The following is a 9,966-nucleotide window of genomic DNA, read 5'->3' as shown; positions in this document are numbered from 1 at the left end:
GCATCTGAGGCTCTTTGGATCGCAACGTGAAAAAAAGAACAAAAAACAATTGCTCACATCGTGTTACTTCCACCAGAGGAAGGGGAGATATCACTTTATTGAAGTGAACTGAATATTTGGATCCGGGGCCTCATACTTATCAAATTATTAAAATAATAATTATTTAACTATCAGATTGTGTTTCTGCCACATTTCGTGCACAGTACGCCGTATTTAACAATAAAACAATAGTCACAACGAGGCCTTTACACGCAGTCTGGGGGTATTTTCCCCTTTTATATTTTTGCCACTTTATATCGAACCTGTTATGCTCCCAGAAGTGCACAGTAGCTTGTACTTAATAAAAATGTACAATTCACCGCTGGTATAAACAGATGTGTGCCATGTCTGCCTTTGTAAGCATTTGTTTAAAAAATAAGTTCACAATACGTTAAAAACACAAAAAGCACAAACTTAATAATACAACGATACAAAATCAAAACCAAATCATAAAGCCAATTAAGTACCTATCCTTTGAAAACAGAGAACACCTTTATATCTACTGTATATAGTTAAAGGTCTATTATACATCAAAGATAGGTCTTATAGGTGTAGAAACGAGTAAATCAAGCCAGTGATTTGGTTTAGAAATTTATTCTGAAAATATACAATTATTCACACCTGAAAAATATGTAGTTCAAATTATGCATTTTATACAATATTGTAATAAACATGATAATGTTTATTACAATATTGTTTATTACGATATATCATAAAAAACACAACTAGTAAACTTCAGCTACAAATTATAGTAACATGGGAATATATATATATCGTAATGACAAACACAAACTAATTACATTAACATGCTAATATTTAACTCAAAACCACATTTCGATTCAAATATAAGTTTTAAAAATCACAACTTCTATATTTCCACGAAAATATTTTTAATGTAGCACAAACACTACTTTCTAATAAAGACAGAATTAAACTGTTCTGTGTCTCATGGTGATCCTCCTCTCGATACTGATGAAATGTTTAATATGATCCCTCGAGAAAAAAAAGGTGTCAATATCCGCCTGGAACGATTGATGCCCCATCAAACATTTTGTAATATCCCCGGAAGTTCATACTGTAGAAACCTGATTCGTGGCTTAAATTCAAGGGAAACAATTCCCCCTGTTCCCCTTCGATAGCTCAGTTGGTAGGGCGGAGGACTGTAGTGGAAATGGTGAGGCATCCTTAGGTTGCTGGTTCAACTCCGGCTTGAAGGAAGGTGCTTTTTGTGAACTTTAATCAAAGAGATAAAAGCGCAAATCTTTTTCACTCAGACGTTGATCAAAAGCTCAATAAACCACGAAGCAGAGGCTCTTGTTCTGAATTAAACTCCCGTCTGATTGTCTTGTTTTGGCCAAAATCTGATCTTTGTTTCAAAAAGTCTGATTGTGGACTTTTTTTGTGGATTTTTGAAACAAATTCTTACAAAGGCAAACAAGGCACACATTTGTTTATACCAGCAGTGAATTGTACATTTTTATTTACAAGCTACTCTGCACTTTTGGGAGTATAACAGCTTCGATATAAAGTGGCAAAAATATATAAAAGGGGAAAATACCCCGGACTGCGTGTAAAGCCCTCGTTGTAACTGTTGTTTTATTGTTAAATACGGCGTTCTGTGCACGAAATGTTGCAGAAACACAATCTGATATTTTAATAATTATTATTTTAATAATCTGATATGAGGCCCCGGATCCAAATATTCAGTTCTGATTTTTTTAAAGTGATATCTTCCCTTCCTCTCGTGGAAATCCCACGATGTGAGCAATTGTTTCTGGTTCTTTTTTTTTTTCACGTTGCGATCCAAAGAGCCTCAGACGCCCAGTCTGACAGTAACCAAACCAGAATGGATTCTGTTGGGAGCCGGACTGAGCTCATTCTCTGTGCTAAAAACAGAATCAGCTCTTCCCCGAATACCATCTACAGCTGCTGGATGGTACTCTGCGTCCTGCTGCTCCAGCAATTATTTTGACGAAAGACAGATCACTTGTGCGCTTTTAACCTTCTCGCAGCTACTGGCGAGACTGAAGCTGGCGATATGAAGGCACGCGCTGGTACACCTTCTCTAACTTTCACAATCGCGATAAACATTTTTTTTTAAAAGACCTTTGAAAAACTAGATATAGATATAGATAAAACTAGATTAAAAACATGAGCTTTATCGGTTTTTACATTAATCGATTTTGAATCAAATTTGATCCTTGTACATTGCATTTTACGTTGAAAAAAACGTGCATACCTAATCCACCAACAGACAGAGCAATATTTTACGTTGCCTTCCAGAGCTTCCGGCGTGTGATGGATTTGTATGAGCGTCTGTATGATACCAGTACAGCACTGTCGCAGGTGCAAAGTCCACTTTCACAAGACTTTTTCAGTGTCTTCTCCTCTCTCAAATGGACCGAAGCACACGACCCAATATTAGAGAAAACGACAGGTGTTTAAACAGAGTATGTCCCAATGCCTGCGACAACGCTTTGTGATTTTGTATAAACGCCAATGGTTTATCATTTAAAAGCCAATATCATTATTTTTATCCCTGACGCTAATACGCTACCACACATGCGAGCTGTTGTGTGAAAGAAAATTCATATGTGCGTAGGAAGGCAGAATAAAATCCAGAACTGTATTGGTGATATCGATAAACAGGGCTCATGTTCACAATAAAACTTTATTGTATAAAACGTTAAAATTCGTAAATATTTGTTTTAATCATGCAAAGTGTCTGTTAAACCATTCATGAAGGATCCTTAGACAAAAAAACACACCATTATATGAGAAAATATATTTACTATATGTGCATTTAACTTACTTTTTAACAATTTTAGTTTCAAGGTCAATGAAAATTGTTTCCCTGCTTTTTTGTCATAAATACACAAGCTTGTTATGTCTTGTGTCAGAAATAAACTGCATGAAATTTGCTAAAGCAACAAAACGTAAGTGCGACAAAGAAGACAAACATAGGTGAAAATAATAGTAATATTATTTTTCAAACAAAACGTTGCTTTTGCATTAAGTGTTATGTAACCATTAGCGGTTTCGGTAGCTTCTGAAGAGCGCACTTTTCCAAACTGAAGCCTATAAGAACATTATTCAAGTTGCACCATGGCCCAGAATCGTGCATCGGGACAAGGATTAACATCAATTGAAAGAACTCCCAAATAAAAGATTTGACCGAAAAATTAAAAGAGTAGGCAAGTATTAAAACAACACCATAACTTCTTGACTTCCAGTCTCTTTCCTGGTTCAGGCCATGTAAAATGACATCATCAGTGGAGTCATGCCGAGGTTGTGAGTTTAAGCCTCACCTGGAGCAGCCTGGTTTTCTGTCTTGACAGGTAAACAGTGTTTTGTGTTATTTGCTAAATGGAGAGAGGATTCTGTGTTAATTGTGCTCCTCCTGGAAGAGGTCAAGATGAGATGTTCACGAGGCTGGTGGTAAATATCCTATCCAGGAATATTTTTTGTTCTTTATCGGGGAATATCGAATATTGGGGCTGTATAAAGGGGCTGTAAGGGGTCAGATCTATAGATGTAGTAAACACATCAGTGGAGACGGTGTGTCTGCTCTCTGTGAGAGAGCCAGGCGGAAAGAATAATCTGTGGTCTGGGAAGAAGAGACCCTCATTGGAAGAGCGGCGCTCCTCACAGGAGAGAATGAAAAAAAAAATATTTTTCAGGCACGCTGATTTTTCTCTTTGGGGGAATTAAAAGCACTTGACCTAGACCTCGTGGCGCAACGGCAGTGCAGCTGACTCCAGATCAGAAAGTTGCAAGTTCAAGTCACGTTGAGGTCAGCTGATGTGTTTGCGGGTGCTGCTGGTGCTGAACCCGGAAATTACACCACGCAGTTGGGTTTTATCTGTACACCACTTAGGTAATCTGAATGAAATAACAGAACATGCAATAAGGAGCTTATGCAGCGAATAATAATAAAAGGCACTGCACATCCGCGAAACATCACGTCCGACTTTAGAGACAGTAACATCAGAGAATGGAAGTTTCAGACCTCGTTTTTGTTACAGGTTCAAGCAAACCTGAAAGTTAGGGAGTGTTTGGTCACTTTTGTATGAAAAAGTGTCTGAAGCCTGTAATTATAATTCGCCCTTTTTTAATTGTGGTTGAAATCCACTCCTATGTACCAAGACCTTACAGTATATTCATGTTTACTTAAATGACTAACGCTATTGGACATTAGTTGGTGTTTTTTTTGTAATGATTTGCTATTTCATGCAGGAAAGAAAGGAAACCAGACCCAACGTTTGTTTTCAGGTGCGGTTCATTTACATACCGGACATCTATTTCTGAGGAGCCTGATTTAAATCACACAACCCCGGTAGAAGTCGAATCGATAATCTTGTAAACCGAAATCAGACGCGTTATCCATTAAACCACTAGCCTGTCACGTAAATGAATTGCACCATGGTGAGTTCAGCGGCGCTACTAGTAATACCCCACCCCATCTTAAATTTCTAAGTGAGAAACGTGTTTTCTACATTTTTGTCAGTTTTAAAACTAGGAGTATACGGCACTCTGCACAGTGTACGAAGTAAATTATTTTCGCAGTAATTAATTTATTTACACGTGTATAATAAATGTAGTAATAAATATAATAAATTAATTAATCACTGCGAAAATAATTTACTTCGTACACTATGCAGAGTGCCGTATACTCCTAGTTGCGGCACACACGATATATACAGTAAAAAGCCTCAGGCACTGTGTTAGATGTGTTTTCGACGTTATATATGCGTTTATTAATGTCGTCGATTTTACGGTTGCAATTCGACGTTGATTATACGTCGCGGTGATGTATATATACGTATAGCCGTATTTTCGCCGTGAATATACGTATATTCGACGAATCACTGCCCACTGGGAATAGGTTTATTCCATGCTGAAAAGAGAAGAGAGAAAACATAATGTGTCAGCTGTGAAACCTTCTTCAGCTTTGTTTTCTCTCTTCTCTTTTCAGCATGGAATAAACCTACAGTATTACTTGTTCCTTTGCAGATACGAATGCTGACGTAGCTACCCACCTGAATATATTAAATGCTTCATATAACTTGAACTTGAACTTGAACTTTATTGCCATATGTAACCGGTACTGGTACAATGGAATTCTTACTTACAGAAAGTCTCTCAATTGTAAAACAAGAGTAAAAAACAAGACAAAGTGCAAACAGTGCATCAAGACAATGTACAAACAAACAATAGACAATGTGCAAGTAAACATGTAGACAGTTTGAATGTAAACAATACAGATGTGTAAACAATGACTGGAGATGTGCAATAGATAAGAAATCATAAAGAGGTAGATGGTGATGGTGTAGGTGTGGTCCGAGGGGGATGGCTGAATGTGTTCGCCAGTCTCACTGCTTGTGGACAGAAGCTATTGAAGAATCTAGTGGTAAGTGTCCGTATGCTCTTATATCTCTTGCCTGAGGGCAGTGGGGTGAAGAGCTCATGCCCGGGGTGGTGACTGTCCTCTGTGATGGACAGAATTCTACCACGGCAGCGGTCCTCATAGAGCTGTTTAATCTCGGTGAAACCGCAGCCGATGATCTTCTGGGCCATATTGACCATTCTTTGCAGTGCCTTTCTTTCTCGTGAAGAGGTGTTGCCATACCACACGGTGATCCCGTTGGTGAGGACGCTCTCGATGGTGCAGCGGTAGAAGTTCACCAACACATGTATTGGCATCCCCCATCGCTTGAGGCACCTCAAGAAATAAAGGCGCTGCTGAGCCTTCTTCATGATAGAGTCAGTGTTCACAGTCCAGGTTAGATCTTTAGAGATGTGAATTCCCAAAAACCTAAAGCTGGTGACTGTTTCCACGTCCGTTCCATCAATACTGAGTGGGCTGTGAGTGTATGGCCTGTGTCTCCAAAAGTCCACTATTATCTCTTTTGTTTTCCTTATGTTCAAGTCCAGGTTATTGCTATGACACCACCTAAGCAGCTGTACAACTTCATCCATGTAAGTGGACTCGTCATCATCACTGATCAGTCCTATTATAGTGGTGTCATCGGCAAACTTAATGATGCGGTTGTTGCTGTGTCTTGCTGTGCAGTCGTGAGTAACTAGGGAGTACAACCTTGGACTCAGACAGCAGCCTTGTGGGGTTCCAGTGCTCAGGGTGAGTGGTGTTGATGTTTTATTGCCTATCCGCACCACCTGTGGTCTCTCGATAAGAAAGTCCAGCAGCCAGTTGCACAGACCTAAAACCCTGAGCTTTGTCACCAGTTGACTGGGTATGATGGAATTGAATGCTGAACTGTAGTCCACAAACAGCATTCTCACATACGAGTTCTTAGTGTCCAGGTGTTCCAAGGCTGTATGTAGAGCCAGGGACACAGCATCATCCACTGATCTGTTGTTCTGGTAGGCGAACTGCAAGGGGTCCAGGGACTCTGTGATGGAGGAGTTGATGTGTGACAACACCAGCTTCTCCAGGCATTTCATCACCACAGATGTTAATGCTACTGGGCGGTAATCATTCAAGCATGTCACTTTTGTCTTTTTGGGGGTTGGAACAATAGTGTTTTTTTTTAAAGCAGGTGGGGACCATGGACTGCGACAGGGAGGAGTTAAAGATGTCCGTAAACACTGTGGTCAGCTGGGCTGCACATGTCCTTAGGACTCGAGGTGGTATCCCATCAGGCCCTGCAGCCTTACGGATTTTCACCCTGCTCAGAGTCTTCTGCACGTCCTGCTCTGAGAGTTTCAGAACAAACTCGCCCTGCACACTTGGGGTCTTCTCAGCATTGCCCGTGTTCAGAGCATCAAAGCGGGCATAGAAGTGGTTCAGCTCGTCAGGCAGGGATGTGTTGTTCGTGTCAATCCCCTGGATGCAGCCCTTGTAGCCTGTGATTGACTGTAATCCCTGCCACAGCCTCCGGGTGTCAGCGCACTGCGTTTCAAGCTGCACTCTGTAGCTTCGTTTGGCGCGTTTTATGGCTTCCTCTAATGCATACTGTGATTTCTTGTACAGCTCTTTGTCCCTCGATTTGAACGAGGGACAAAGAACGCGATGGATCTATCTTTTATTTTATTGTGAATGTTGTTGTTAAACCACGGTTTCTGATTGGAAAATGACCTAATTTTCATTTCTGGTACACAAATGTCGGTGCAGTATTTAATGTAGCTGGTGACCGCGTCCGTATACTCATTTAAATCTGTGTCGGGAGCTCTGAATGCGTCCCAGTGTGTACTATCAAAGCAGTCTATTAACCTGCTTTCCGCCTCCTCAGACCAACAACGCACTGACCTGTTCGTAATGGGGGAGGTCTTCAGCTTCTGTTTGTACTCAGGAAGCAACAGGAGAGCGATGTGGTCCGACTTACCGAAACTCGGTTTGGGAAGCACTTTGTATGCTCCTTTTATTGTTGTGTAGCAGTGATCCAAAATATTGCCTTCTCTTGTCAGTACAGTGACATGCTGAATGTATTTTTGCAGTAATTTCCTCAGATTGCAGTGGTTGAAGTCGCCAACTACAATTGAGATGGCTTCTGGGTGGGAGTTTTCGTGCTTGTTGATAATGTCGTGGAGTTCGCTATGTGCTGCTTCCACGCAGGCTTGAGGTTGAATGTAAACGGTTGTGATAATAGTGGCGGAAAACTCCCTCGGCAAATAAAAGGGTCGACATTTTATGGTCAGGTGTTCTAGATTCGGCGAGCAGGATTTAGAGATTACCTTCACGTCGGTGCACCACTTGCTGTTGACCAGGAAGCAAACGCCTCCGCCTTTGTGTTTGCCGGTTGCTTGGTGGTTTCTGTCCATGCGGTAAACGGTGAACCCCTTTGGCTGGATGGCGGTGTCCAGGACGCATGCATTCAGCCAGGTTTCAGTGAAGGCATAAACACAGCAGTCCCTCAGGTCCCTTTCCGCATTGATCCGACAATGTAGCTCATCTTATTGTCCAGTGACTGAACATTAGCTAACAAAATAGACGGCAGTGGTGGTCTGTGCGGACGCCTTCGTAGTCGCGCTAGTACGCCGCCTCGTCTCCCCCGGCGTCTGCCCACCTGTTGTTGTTGTTCGCTGCATCTTTGTCCGATCCAGCAGGTGGGGTCCGGTACGTGAAAAAAGTTGTTTGATGACATTAAGGAGTCTGTCCTCAGGTTTAAAAGCATTTGTCTATCATAAGTAATGACAGACATTGAGCGTCCAACACAAAACAAGAGTATTAACGCATAAATAAACATTAAAACAGACACACAACGAGAGAGCTTTCTGTAAACCGTCGCCATCTTTCCGGCGCCGGAAGTCATTATGTTAATCTATATGATTAACATAATGTTCTCCTGAATAACTACTCGAAAGAAGCCGCAGCTCAGGTGTTAAAGAGATTTGAAATCGGATCGGTGGATTTAGAGTCCAAACTGCGAACCGACAGCTGACACAGGTGTTTTATAGAACCGTTTTGATTTTCTCTACTTTGCCCCCATGACGTCATTGTCCTGCTCGCAGCCGAGCCCGACACACGGTACCGTCTGGTTTCTGTCGCTGGGCGGGTCTGTGTTGGTTCTAATGCCCCAGTATTATGACGGGGACACTAAACTGTAAACAGGTGCCATCCTTCGGCTGAGACGTAAAACCGAGGTCCTGACTCTGTGGTCATTAAAAATCCCAGGTCGTCTCTTGAAAGAGTAGGGGTGTAACCCCGGCATCCTGGCCAAATTTCCCATTGACCCTTAGCAGTCATACCCTCCTAATAATCCCCATCTCTGAACTGGCTTCATCCCTCTGCTCTCCTCCCCACTAATAGCTGAGGTGTGGTGAGCGTTCTGGCGCACTATGGCTGCAGTTGCATCATCCAGGTGGGGCTGCACATTGGTGGTGGTGGAGGGGAGTCCCCATTACCTGTAAAGGGCTTTGAGTGAAGTGTCCAGAAAAGCGCTATATAAGTTTAAACAATAATAATTATAATTATTATTATGTAAAATGCAATAAAAATATCATGTTTGAATAATGTAAAAACTGATAAAGCTAATGCTTTTTTCAGGGCTATATCTACTTTTTTTTAAAAAAGAGAAGTCTGTCGCGATTGTGAAATTTGGAGAACATGCACCAGCGGGTGCCTTCACATCTCCAGCTTCAGTCTCGCCTGTAGCTGCAAGATGGTTAAAAGCGCACAAGTGATCTGTCTTTGGTCAAAGGAATTGCTGGAGCAGACGCAGAGCAATATCTAGCAGCTGTAGACGATGTTTGGAGAAGAGATAATTCTGTTTTCAGCACAGGGAGTGAGAATGAGCTCAGTCCGGCTCCCAGCAGAATCCATCCTAGTTTGGTTACTGTTAGACTGTGCATCTGAGGCTCTTTGGATCGCAACGTGAAAAAAAAAAAACAATTGTTCACATCGTGTGACTTCCACAAGAGGAAGGGAAGATATCATTTTTAAAAATATCAGGACTGAAGATTTGGATCCGGGACCTCATACTTATCAAATTATTAAAATAATAGTTATTAAAATATCAGATTGTGTTTCTGCAACATTTTGTGCACAGTACACCATCTTTATATAAAAATAAAACAACAGTCACAACGAGGCCTTTACACGCAGTCTGGGGTATTTTTCCCTTTTATATTTTTGCCACTTTATATCGAACCTGTTATACTCCCAAAAGTGCACAGTAGATTGTACTTAATAAAAATGTACAATTCACCGCTGGTATAAACAGACATGTGCCGTATCTGCCTTTGTAAGCATTTGTTTAAAAAATAAGTTCACAATACGATAAAAACACAGAAAGCACAAACTTAATAATACAACAATACAAAATCAATACCAAATCATAAAGCCAATTAAGCATCTATCCTTTGAAAACAGAGAACACCTTTATATCTACAAAAAACTTGACATTTGTATGTATTTTTTAATTACAAAGCAGACAGAGTAGTCCCTTAATTGAAAGATCAGATCTT

General features: G+C 41.0%; 1 non-coding gene across 1 annotated transcript; it reads left to right on the top strand.

Moving 5' to 3' along the window:
- Nucleotides 1–1,168: 1,168 nt before the first annotated feature.
- On the top strand, nucleotides 1,169–1,256 carry trnay-gua (transfer RNA tyrosine (anticodon GUA)). The gene is given in 2 exon segments: nucleotides 1,169–1,205; nucleotides 1,221–1,256. It is a non-coding gene; the product is annotated as a tRNA-Tyr (tRNA).
- The last annotated feature ends 8,710 nt before the right edge of the window (nucleotides 1,257–9,966 follow it).

This window comes from Atractosteus spatula, chromosome 10 (genome assembly GCF_055471065.1).
Source record: "Atractosteus spatula isolate fAtrSpa1 chromosome 10, fAtrSpa1.hap1, whole genome shotgun sequence".
Classification (NCBI taxonomy): domain Eukaryota; kingdom Metazoa; phylum Chordata; class Actinopteri; order Semionotiformes; family Lepisosteidae; genus Atractosteus; species Atractosteus spatula.
Note: the sequence above shows the minus strand (reverse complement) of the source record. Positions and strands in the feature narration are given on the sequence as shown.